Genomic DNA, 10,600 nt, shown 5'->3' with positions numbered 1-10,600 from the left:
ACGATTACAAATAAAGCTGCTATGAACATTAACATTTTTTTAAAGAGATGTTTTCGTTTCTCTTGGGTAAATACCTAGGAGTGGGGATTCCTGGGGTGTAGGGTGGGGATATATTTAACTTTCTGAGAAACTTCCAGGCTTTTCCATCGTGGCTGCACCATTGAGCATGCTCACCTGCAACGCGTGCAGTTTGCTGTGCACGTTCACCAGCACCCACCGCCGTCTGCCGCCTTCATTGTAGGATTCTGGTCGCTGTGCTGTCGTATCTCACTGCGGTCTTGATGGAGTTTCCCCTAACGACTAACGATGGAGACATCTTTTCCTGCGCTTATTTGCCATTCTGGTATCCTCTTTAGTGAAGTGTCTATTCAGATTTTTTGCCCACATTTTCTTTACTTACTGATGTTTTCCTGTTGAGGGCAAGAGTTCGGTGTTTATTTGAATACAGATTCTTTATTGGATGAGTCTTGCAAATATTTTTCCCCGGTCTATGGCTTGTCTCTTTATTTTCTTAGCAGTGTCTTTTTAGTGTAATCTGTTAACATCGATTTTTTTTCTTTAATGTCTTGTGCTTTTGTGTTTTATCTAAGAAATCTTTGCCTAGTTCAAAAGCACAGGGATTTTCTCCTCTGTTTTCTTGTAGAAGTTTTAGAGTTAGCTCTCAGGTATTAGATGCACTTTGAATTAATTTTTGTATATTGTGTAAGGTCAGGGTTTTTTTAATGGAAATTATTCGCCATTTGTTGAAAAGATTATGCATTCTTCATTGAATTTCTGTGGCACTTTTGTTGAAATTGATTGACCTTATATGTACAGGTCTATTTCTGGACTTTATTCCATTAATCTGTGTGTGTGTTCTCAAATCAACATCACACCATCTTGATTACCATGGAAAGCTCTTTAATTTTTTTTCCCCCATTAAGAACATTATCATGGTTCTTTATCACAGTTTATGTTTAAAAGTTTTTTGTGTGTGTGAGAGGCCAATAGAAGCACGAGATTGACCAACCAATTCTATCTGTAGCCTACAATTATATCCAGACCTGCATTTCCATTTAGGGCTAAGAATCTATAATAAGCTATCAGAAATATAGGAAGGAAACCAACTTCCGTGAGTCCATGCACATTCAGCCCAGTGCTCTTGTAAACTGGTTTGCTATAGTTCATGATTCTAAACTGTCACCCTGAGCCACTATAGAATTTAGTCATTGAGAAAGAATTCTTTTTTTGAACACTACCATTAAATCAGCAAGAAATAAAGTGAGTTGAATTAAAATAAGGTTCAAAAGTCTGTGCCAAAAATATTAAATTATAAGTCTGATTCATTTCTTCTCATAAATAAGATTTTTACTATAGTTTGGTTTTTGTATAAAAACTGCCACTACGCTTACTCATAAAGTAGCCTTAGCATTTGAGGATTATTTCTTAAACATGGGAAAAGTTTCCTACAGCAGGTCACCTGAGGTAGGCAGATTGTAGCCTCATTAATATGCATGCCAGGGATTAATTTCCAATGTGATCACTGCCTTCAGGATACTCAGTTTTGTGTAAGGGGCAGAATTATAATCCGGGTGATCCTGGTCCTCTCAACCCTGAAGTGGCATCACCTGGGGATCAGGTGAGTTTGTTTGTTTTCTTTCTGGAAAAAGTGATGCTTGAACAAAATACACTAACAGGAGTTTTAGGGGATTGGGGATTCAAAAGACACGTTGTATTCCAAACGTAATTGTAATTATTTTGTAACTTTTGCAGTCATTTGCTGTGAGGAGGCAATGTAAGTTGGCTTCATCTCATACTTGTTTTTGTTTTCAGTATTTTTCTTCCTATTAAATTCTGACCTATGAATAAATCTGGATAAAGCATGGATTCGAAACTAGACTAGCAATTGTGAATGCACATAACCAAGTTTTAAAGAAATCTTCCCTCTTGAATGCTAATGCATTCCTATCTTTTTTATTACCAGATTTCTTGGTACTGTGTCAGAGGGTTGACTCAGGGCTTGGAATCCATGATCAAGTGAACAGAATTGGGATGGAATTAAATCACAATAAATAAATAATTATATATTTTAAAAGTTTTGTTTTTTTTTTTACCTTAAATTTATTTGGAGATTATTTCCTTTTACTTTTCTTTTTTTTTTAGATTATTTCATAATCTTAACTTGGCTCTAGAATTGACTAATTACTAATGTACTATGGCCAAAAATTACAAATTTGTCTACTGTTGTGTGTCTACTGATGTGTTCATTTTTGTACCTTCTTTGATGCTTCTCTGTTTTTTATTAAATCATGATACAGACTACAAGTAACATAATAGCTTTAGTGAGAAGAGGAGTAATTACTGCCATTCTCCAGATACATAGTTTTGTCCCACATCTTCCACCAAAATCCTGCTTAGCCTGGGGGTGACCTTAATTTTAAGATTTATTAGGACTCTGGAAAATTTTAGGATATTGAGAAGCGTCCTCTGGAGCTGCTCTTTGTAGATACTTTAAGCATTATATCAGTTAAATGAAAAGGGAAAATAAATGAGCATGCACATAAAGAAAAATACAAGTTTGCATTTTCTGCGGGATAGGTTGGGGTTTCCAAAATATCCAGTTGTAGAGCAGAGTTGTAGAGCAGCTTTCCTTCAGGCATCCTCCTCATCTGTCCACAGCATGCACAGTGTCCGATAAATGGTTTACTTTATGTTCTCTGTGCTCAAAATGGCCCGTGGGATTGCAAACAGCTGGCACTTTGGTCTTAGACATAATTTAAGAAAATTCCAATTACATATATTTGTTGAAGTCCCAACTTCTTAAGTGTATTTGTGAATTGTTAAGCTCTGAGATGTGAAGATAGCTCTTCTATTTGCTATATCTAATAATTGTTTTATTCTCATGGCTTTATTTACCCACTTAGTATTGCTTTAAGAAAACAATTCTTCCACTTGTTTTTAATGTTAAATGTGGTGATTTGTTAGTGACATTTCTGTTTTTCCTATTTAAAAACAAACTGCATTTCCAGGCTTGTGATATCTGGTAAGCACAAAGTGAATGTCTTTTTAAATTTTTTTTTTGGGGGGGGTCTATTTAGGCATGTCAGATAACTGCTAAATAGCATCAGGTGTTTGCAAAAATTAGTTCTTCCACATATATGGCCCGAAGAATGACATAATTTTTGTTTAGTATAAAATTGGTGTCGAATAGTTGAAACTTCATAGAGAGCTAAAGGATTTGCTTGGTTCAAATAAGTTTAGTTCAGACTCCAGGCACATGGATATAAAGTGTGTGATTTTATGCCTAACATTTGAATACAATGTGTTGGTTTTCTAATTGTTCATAACAGAACAATAATCCAAAACCAACCAGTCTTTTCTTGTTTTAAGTATGGTTTGGGAATGAAGATTTCAGAAGTATTCCCTCAAACCTGAAAAACCTGGTGTTAGTCTTGGGTGATTTCCAGTGACCCTGTGACTCCCTTCTTCCTGCCCCCTGTGTAGATTTGGAACGGGGCAGCCATCTTTGTTTTTGGAAGGGAAAGGAGACAGATATAATGAATGACTTTTATTGTGCAATATTTCAAACTCTCTTGAATGCATTCGAATGGGATGGAAAGTGTTCTGCCCTGTGTCATAGCCAAAACAAACAAAACATATTCCCTAAACCTGGATGTGTGTTTCTCTCAAACTGGCAGTAGTTAGAGCTCAGCTCTCAAACAAGAATTTGGTTTGACAATTTTTAGCCCTTGTTCAACTGAATATTAGGATAGTTTGCAGCCAAAGCAAATATTGTGGGGAAAAATTAATACACATATTTACAGCTTGCAGGTGGCATTTTTTTTTCTTACAAATGTGTGGCATTTGTCTTAAGTAATTGCATTTGTGGTAATGCTTTTACCTACTACTTTTTTTTTTTTTTGCTATTTTTAAAATGAACTTCCCACCGATAATAGTAACGCCAAATGTAAATAAATTCTACAGAGGTCCCTGAAGAGTGATAAAAGTTTGAATTTAAGTATTTAAACATTTAGAAAGACCACTAAGAATCTGAGAATTCTAGGAATATCAGACCCAGCAAATATGCAGTAAAACTCCCTTGATGGTAGCCTTCCATGGCCCCCCCAGAATTCACTCTAGTGAGTATCAATGACTCCTTTATGATGATGCCTCCAACATTGTTTACTGACTCCAACTACCCCCACTTAGGTTGTTAAGTATTCCCACCCTTTGGATCTGTAGGGAGAAAGTACTCTGCACAATCAAGATAATTCATTCTGTAATGCACCATTGTGCTTCATGACCCTGGCAACATATATTTTTTATTAGAATAATAACTTTAAATTTATGGTCACCCATGACCATGGTTTGTGCCTTAACCAAGAAATACTGGAAACATAAATTTTTGAACCAGGCAGTCTGCTTCGAAAAATGGTAGCAAAGACTTCATTCAATCCACCTTTTAGGTCTTTCCTTTGAAATAGAAAATACAAACGTTCATCAAATGTTTGGTTGAACAATATCAGACATCTGTGCAAATGGACTTAAGCCATCAGTTAATTTCATTGCTCGTTAACTTTTCATACAATAATCACTACAGAGAATGCTGCCTGCAACTTGCATTTCAGTTAGCAAAGTTGCACATTGCTGTGAAGATAGCTAATTACCAAGCCCTGCAAAGTCCAACTGTATTCCCATCAAGCAGCCCGACTGGCATGTTCTGGACATAAATCATTTGAAGGAGTGGGTTTTTAGTGTTGTGTGGTGTGTCTGAATGGTGGGAAATGGAAAGACTCCTGTGTTGGGTAAGTGGGTCCACGAGGTCCATGGCTCTCGGGCTGTCGAGAAGCAAATGTGAATGTAAGATTTAAGATGGAGGAGAGGAAGGTGGAATGCAAACTTCTTGGGTAAAAAAAAAAAAAAACACAAAACTTTTCTATTTTAAATGTTGCTTTAAATTCTTCAACTTAACTATTCAGACCTAAGTGTGGATGCATAGGGTTCTTTCACTAGGTTGTCTAAGAATAATTAGACACCGAATTATCAGAGTTCCATTGTTTTTCTCAATCCCATGGGAGCTGAAGGGTTTGTGGGGTGTTTTTTTCCCCCTAAAAATAAGCAAACTTATTTTTAGATTAAAAAAAAATGTACATTTCTCAGTCAAATTGGAATCTCTTAATGTGTACTGTGGCTTCCTTTCCCCTCAGAAACCTTTTCTTTAGGTATGTACCCTGTGCCCAACTGCCTTCTATTCATAACCCTTAATCAAGGCTTTAACTCTTCCACTTTGTAAGGTTTTTTTCCAACCCACACTATAGTAAAACATACAAACGCCCTTCTGAGGTATTCTGCTATCTCAAACTACATAGCAAGACATACGATGCTCCCGTCTCATGAATAAGATGAACAAGAGGGAAGTGGTTTTCTCTGCCTACAGAGAGAAGAAGCAAGAATAAAGCCTGGAAAGACCAGGGGCCTTATGAAACTGGGCCCATCGCTTTCACTTGCTTCAGCTGCCTCCCTCATCTTCCACCTGCGTGCTTAAGGAGTCAGGCCATTTGGGTACTTGGTGGCTGTTCTTGTAAAAAATTTAGTTGGAGGAGCCCTTGAAGTCAATAGCTGCCATGGGGTTTTGAATCTCACCCAGGATCTCACAAATAACCAAAATTTGCATCTCTCTTCCTAAAAGTAAGTGAATGATGAGTGTTGATTTGCCATTTGTTCTATAATATATTTGGTGAGGGGGAGGTGGTGGGGGGTGGGGTGGGAGAGGAGATTGGGAACAGGAAAGAAGCCAGAAGAAATAGTGTTCAGACCAGAAACCAGGACTGCCTCTGCTTTTAGATGCCAACACTTCCAACAAGCAGCACTCTCAACCGGATCGCTGAAATGTGCCCAGTGACCCGCTGCTGTCGTGTCAACGTCCGAGGGGATTTATATCCTGTATTTCTCCAGGAGGGGAGAACAGTTCTGGGCATACGCCGAGCACTTCCGAGGCATGTGTCCTTTTGACATTCCCCTGCCTTCCCAGGGCCGAGGCTCTGCCATCTCCACAAGCTAGGAGCTGTTACCGCCAGGCCAAAGCTGTAACAATATTAAGATGTTTTCCTCAACCTTGTCCCCAGAAAGATACTCTGTTTCCAGAAGACTCTTTTCCCCTGGGCATTACATCATGAATTGATTCAGTTCTTGGAGGAAAAAATTGGACAAAATATAATAGATTACCTCCTGGGGAAACATACTTAGGTTGTTAAGTATTCCCACCAGAAAACTAAGAAACTGCTTATATATTACTACTCTGTCCACATTTAACCTTTCACCTTATCGTGGCTGAGCAGGGTCCTTTTTTTCTGCAAAGGTTTTTGTTTTAGTGGGGGTCAGAGAGAACATTTCTCCTTTATTTTTTTAAGGAATACAAGTATTCTTTGTTTTTGCCATCACCCGGGCTATGTCAGTTTCACAAACCAGTTTCACCAGCCTCTGCCTCCCCGTGGGCAGCGGGGGACCTGGAGTTGCAGCTGGGGTGCAGGGAGCCGCTAGATGGATTATAATTTTCCTTAAGGATTTTTGCCCCCCCCCCCCCAGCGTCGTGGCCCACAGGAAAGATGGCCTCACATGCGGAGCATTCGGGAGACATCACCTGGGTCGTGCGGATAGCCCACCCGGCAAGTGGTATCTGTGTTGAAGGAAAGGATGGAGTTTCCTCTTTTCCTGGGAACCAGTTCTCGGAGAAGGATGTTCATGATTGATGAAGTCGCTCCCATCCAGTAAACAGCGCAGGAAGAAATGTGGGAGCTCTTTTCCCTTCCAAGTTCGAAAGTTGGCGCGCACAAGGGGCGGGGTACAGTTGGCCCTATACGTTTGCTGGCTTCAGATGGGGCTAAGTTGGAACAGTGAGCCGAGTGCATGGAAGAGCAGATGAGCCGGAGGGACCGGCAATAAAATAGCAAGCCTTTCATCACCCCGTGCCCAGCTGGTGACTGGAAGCCAGTCAGCATCCAGAGCCTGGTTAGCAGATTAGAGGACACCGGAGCGAGCTGGCAGCCTCCACGGGCCGGATCGCTAACGATCAGGTTGGTAGGGCCAGTTTCCTGCTTCGAGGCAGAAACAGCCGTACCCAGTCGGTGAACCTCAGTTACGGCCTTGTCACATTAGTCTCCAATCAGGACAGTAGTGCAAGCTCCCCAGAGCACTGACATCTATTCGTTCATTCCTTAATCCCGATAAAAGCCCTCTAGTGGCCCCAGCCACGTTCCCAACTGTCCGCCTCAGAGGACTGGGCTCCACTTCTCGGAGGTGCCCCTGAGGAAATAGGAACAGCCCCCGCGTTTAGGTGAGACGGAGCCAGCGGGGAGACTAGGTAACCCGCACACAGGCAACTTCCTATGAATCTAGAATTACAGTGAACCCTTGAACGACAGGGTTTTGAACTGCGTAAGTCCAGTTAGGCATGGATTTTTGACAAATACTGTACCATAAATAAATATATTAGGATTTTCTCGTTTTCTTTTTCTCTAGATCTTACTGTGTTATGAGAATACAAGCTATCACCTATATAACATACAGAGAACGTGTCAGTCCACGGTTTATGGTATCTGTAAGGCTTCTGGTCAACAGTAGGCTATTAGTAGTTGAGTTTCTTGAGAGTCAAAAGGTAGTTAACAGTTAGTTAAAGTTAGTGGGTTTTCAACTAGGGGGGCAGTGTTGGTGCCCCTGACCCCTGCGTTGTTCAAGGGTCAACGGTGAGAAGTTTAAAAAAAAAAAGTAAAGTGCTCTATTTGGCAGGGCGGGGTGGGGGGGGCATCTTCCCACTGCTTGTCTAGCTTTCATGTTCTTAGCTACTAGCCTCGTCCTGCATGTCTTCAAAAGGAAATCGGTCCCAGGACTCAAAGATTTCAGGTACCTGAACTTCAGCCACTGAACCACCTGCTGCACTCCTCACTCCCTAGTTCTGATATGTCTGTATCAAATGGGGGTTAGGGCAGGCATGCATAAGAGCAAGGTTGTTGGTTGTGTAATCCTGTACTGAATACCCTGACTTTTGCTAAAATTTTGTATTATCTTACTCGAAACTTCCCTTAGGGTTTTCCTGTCTGTGGAAATCAAACATTTTCATCAACCCAAAATATACTCAACTATGGTTTCACAGCAAGTGGTCACATGTGCATTTTGGCCAAAAACAAACAGTCAAAATGGAGGAAGCTTGTTAGATGTTCTCCCTAGAACTGACAAGACTAGACTCCCTAGTCTGACAGAAGAACGGGGTTTCCATGAGGGAGTCTTGTCCACCCTAAATCCAGTTCTGGGAATAGCTCAAGTTAAATAGGTACTTCTCCATCCTTCTGGGCACCTCAGTCCTGTGTAGAAATATATCTGAGTTTTGGGAAGCTGTTACCATTTTTGTCCAGAGACCCAGGAGGTGGGACTGCCATAAGTCCTGTGTTGAGGGCTTGGGGAGGCAAATGCCAAAAGAAATGTTTGGCAAATGATCGCTAATTACCAGTGAGTAGAGCACAAGTTTAGTTGGCATGCTAGCTTTTAGCTGAGAGGCTGGTTAAAGTGAAGGGGTCTCTTCAACTCATTGCTCTAGTTCAGGCAGTGGTACCAAGATATTTCAGTGTGAGAATGGGAGCTCCCTTCTAAAGCAGCTACTATCCATGTTTGGGGCATGCTACCCTGGTTTCCCCAATAGCTACTGCAAGGGGCACTAGGAACAGACATTTTTAAGACTTTCCTACTGCATGATGATCCCATTTAACCTGTACGTACCATGTGCCATAAACACTGATGCCATAAAACATCAGTTAGAAACTTTCAAGATCTAGTATTTTTGTGCTTGTAGTTTGGAAGCCTCGAGATATGTAAATGTGTAAAACAACTTTAGAAAATTACAGAATGATAGAGATGAAGAACAAAATAGGGACTTTTTTTTTCCCCCCAAACTTCTCGCCTTGTATGTATGGAAACTGATGGCCATGGACTTGGAACCACTTGCTCACTCCTTGCCAAGCTAAGGTCTGCCGATTACAGGGCGTGTGTCTTTTCCCTCTGCATGTTGCTTTTCTGGGATATATGATATTCTGTCACCTAACCATGTCCTAGCCTTCTTGAAAGGACCACCAACTGGGCTTTCTGTGTATTGTGTATCGACCACAGCAACAGGCTCGCTGCTGGTCACAGAACAGATGTCATAGATGCTTGTTGAGGGACTGAGGGGCCAGGCTATGTAATGATACACCTGCTTTAGGGGCTGAGACTATTGTTTCTGTTGGAAAAGCATGTAATCCAAATTCATTCTACACCCTTGGGACAGATGTTGAGTGGAGGCAGGGGGAGGCTGGCTAAGCCTCCTGCAATCATCCCAGTATTTCTCAAAACGTGGCCCACTTTAAACAAATCAGGGAACTTTTTAAAAAGACAGGTGACAACAATCTGATGCCACTTGAAGATCAGTGTTCCTGTTGACCCACTGCTGGTAGCAGCTGCTGGACCCTGAGACACACAGATCTCGAGCTTCTTATGCTCTCTGCTTTCTCATCGTTTTGTAAGCTTTACCTTTGATGTAAGTTGCCAGTGTGACCTCTGTGGGTCAAGAGCAAGGGATTTGGAGTAATACCTGAGTTTGAATCTCAGTGCCCCGGTTACTGTATTATTGGCTGAATTACTTAGCTCTCGGGACCTCTTAGTGGCTACATCTGTAAAATGAGGGTAAAAAATAATATTTTCTCTTGCAATAACTGGGAGGGTTGAATTATATAGTGATTATGGGTAAAGGTCCCTGTTCAGTGCTTGGCATGTGATTGAATAAGATAACATTAAGTTTCACTTTTTCTAATGTGATTTCAGACTTACAGAGATTTCAGGCTTAAAGAAAAGTTAACAGAAATACTACAAATCACCTTCACTAAGATTCCCCAAAGATTAGTATTTTACTGCATCTGCTTTCTCTCAAGAAAGGCATATGTGTATAAACAGATAAATAGATCTATGTCTGTATAGATCCCGATCTTTGACTTATAAGGGTTACATCCCAATAAACTTATCCTAAATTGGAAATCTCCTAAGTCGAAATGCACTTAAGGTGCCTAATCTACTTATCATCAGAGCTCAGCCTAGCCCACCTTAAACGTGGTCAAAACACTGACATTAGCCTATAGTTGGGCAAAATCGTCTGACACAAAGCTTGTTTGATAATAATGTGTTGACTCTCTCATGTAGTTATTAAATACCATACTGGACGTGACAAGAGAATAGTTGTGTGGGTACAGTACGGTGCTAAGCGGATGGGTTGCTCACCCTCATGATGGCGTGGCTGACTGGGAGCTACTGTCACTGCCCTATGTTATGAGACAGGATCGTGTCCCTTGTCATAGCTCAGGAAGTGATCCAAATCCCAAATTTGGAGTCTGGTTTCTATTGAATGCATATCACTTTTGCATTATCGTAAAGTCAAGTCATTGAGTTGAAACGTTCTAAGTTGGGGACCGTAATAACTGTCTATCTCTATATCCATATTTGTCTATCTGTAAATATTTTTTTTTTCTGAACCACTTAATAGGATTGCAGATATGATGCCTCTGTACGCCTGAATTCTTCAGTGTAAACCTCCTGAAAACACGGG

At 40.7% G+C, this 10,600-nt stretch overlaps 1 long non-coding RNA gene across 1 annotated transcript in view; it reads left to right on the top strand.

Annotated features, from left to right (window-relative positions):
- Nucleotides 1-1,574: 1,574 nt before the first annotated feature.
- Nucleotides 1,575-10,600, top strand: part of LOC122889744 — a 48,887-nt gene continuing 39,861 nt past the window's right edge. Inside the window, exon 1 of the long non-coding RNA XR_006380960.1 lies at nucleotides 1,575-1,618. This is a non-coding gene — a long non-coding RNA (uncharacterized LOC122889744). The remainder of the gene's footprint in view (nucleotides 1,619-10,600) is intronic.

This window comes from Neovison vison, chromosome 11, assembly GCF_020171115.1.
Source record: "Neovison vison isolate M4711 chromosome 11, ASM_NN_V1, whole genome shotgun sequence".
Taxonomy (NCBI): Eukaryota; Metazoa; Chordata; class Mammalia; order Carnivora; family Mustelidae; genus Neogale; species Neogale vison.
The sequence above is the reverse complement of the archived record's forward strand: the minus strand, read 5'-3'. Positions and strand labels throughout refer to the sequence as shown.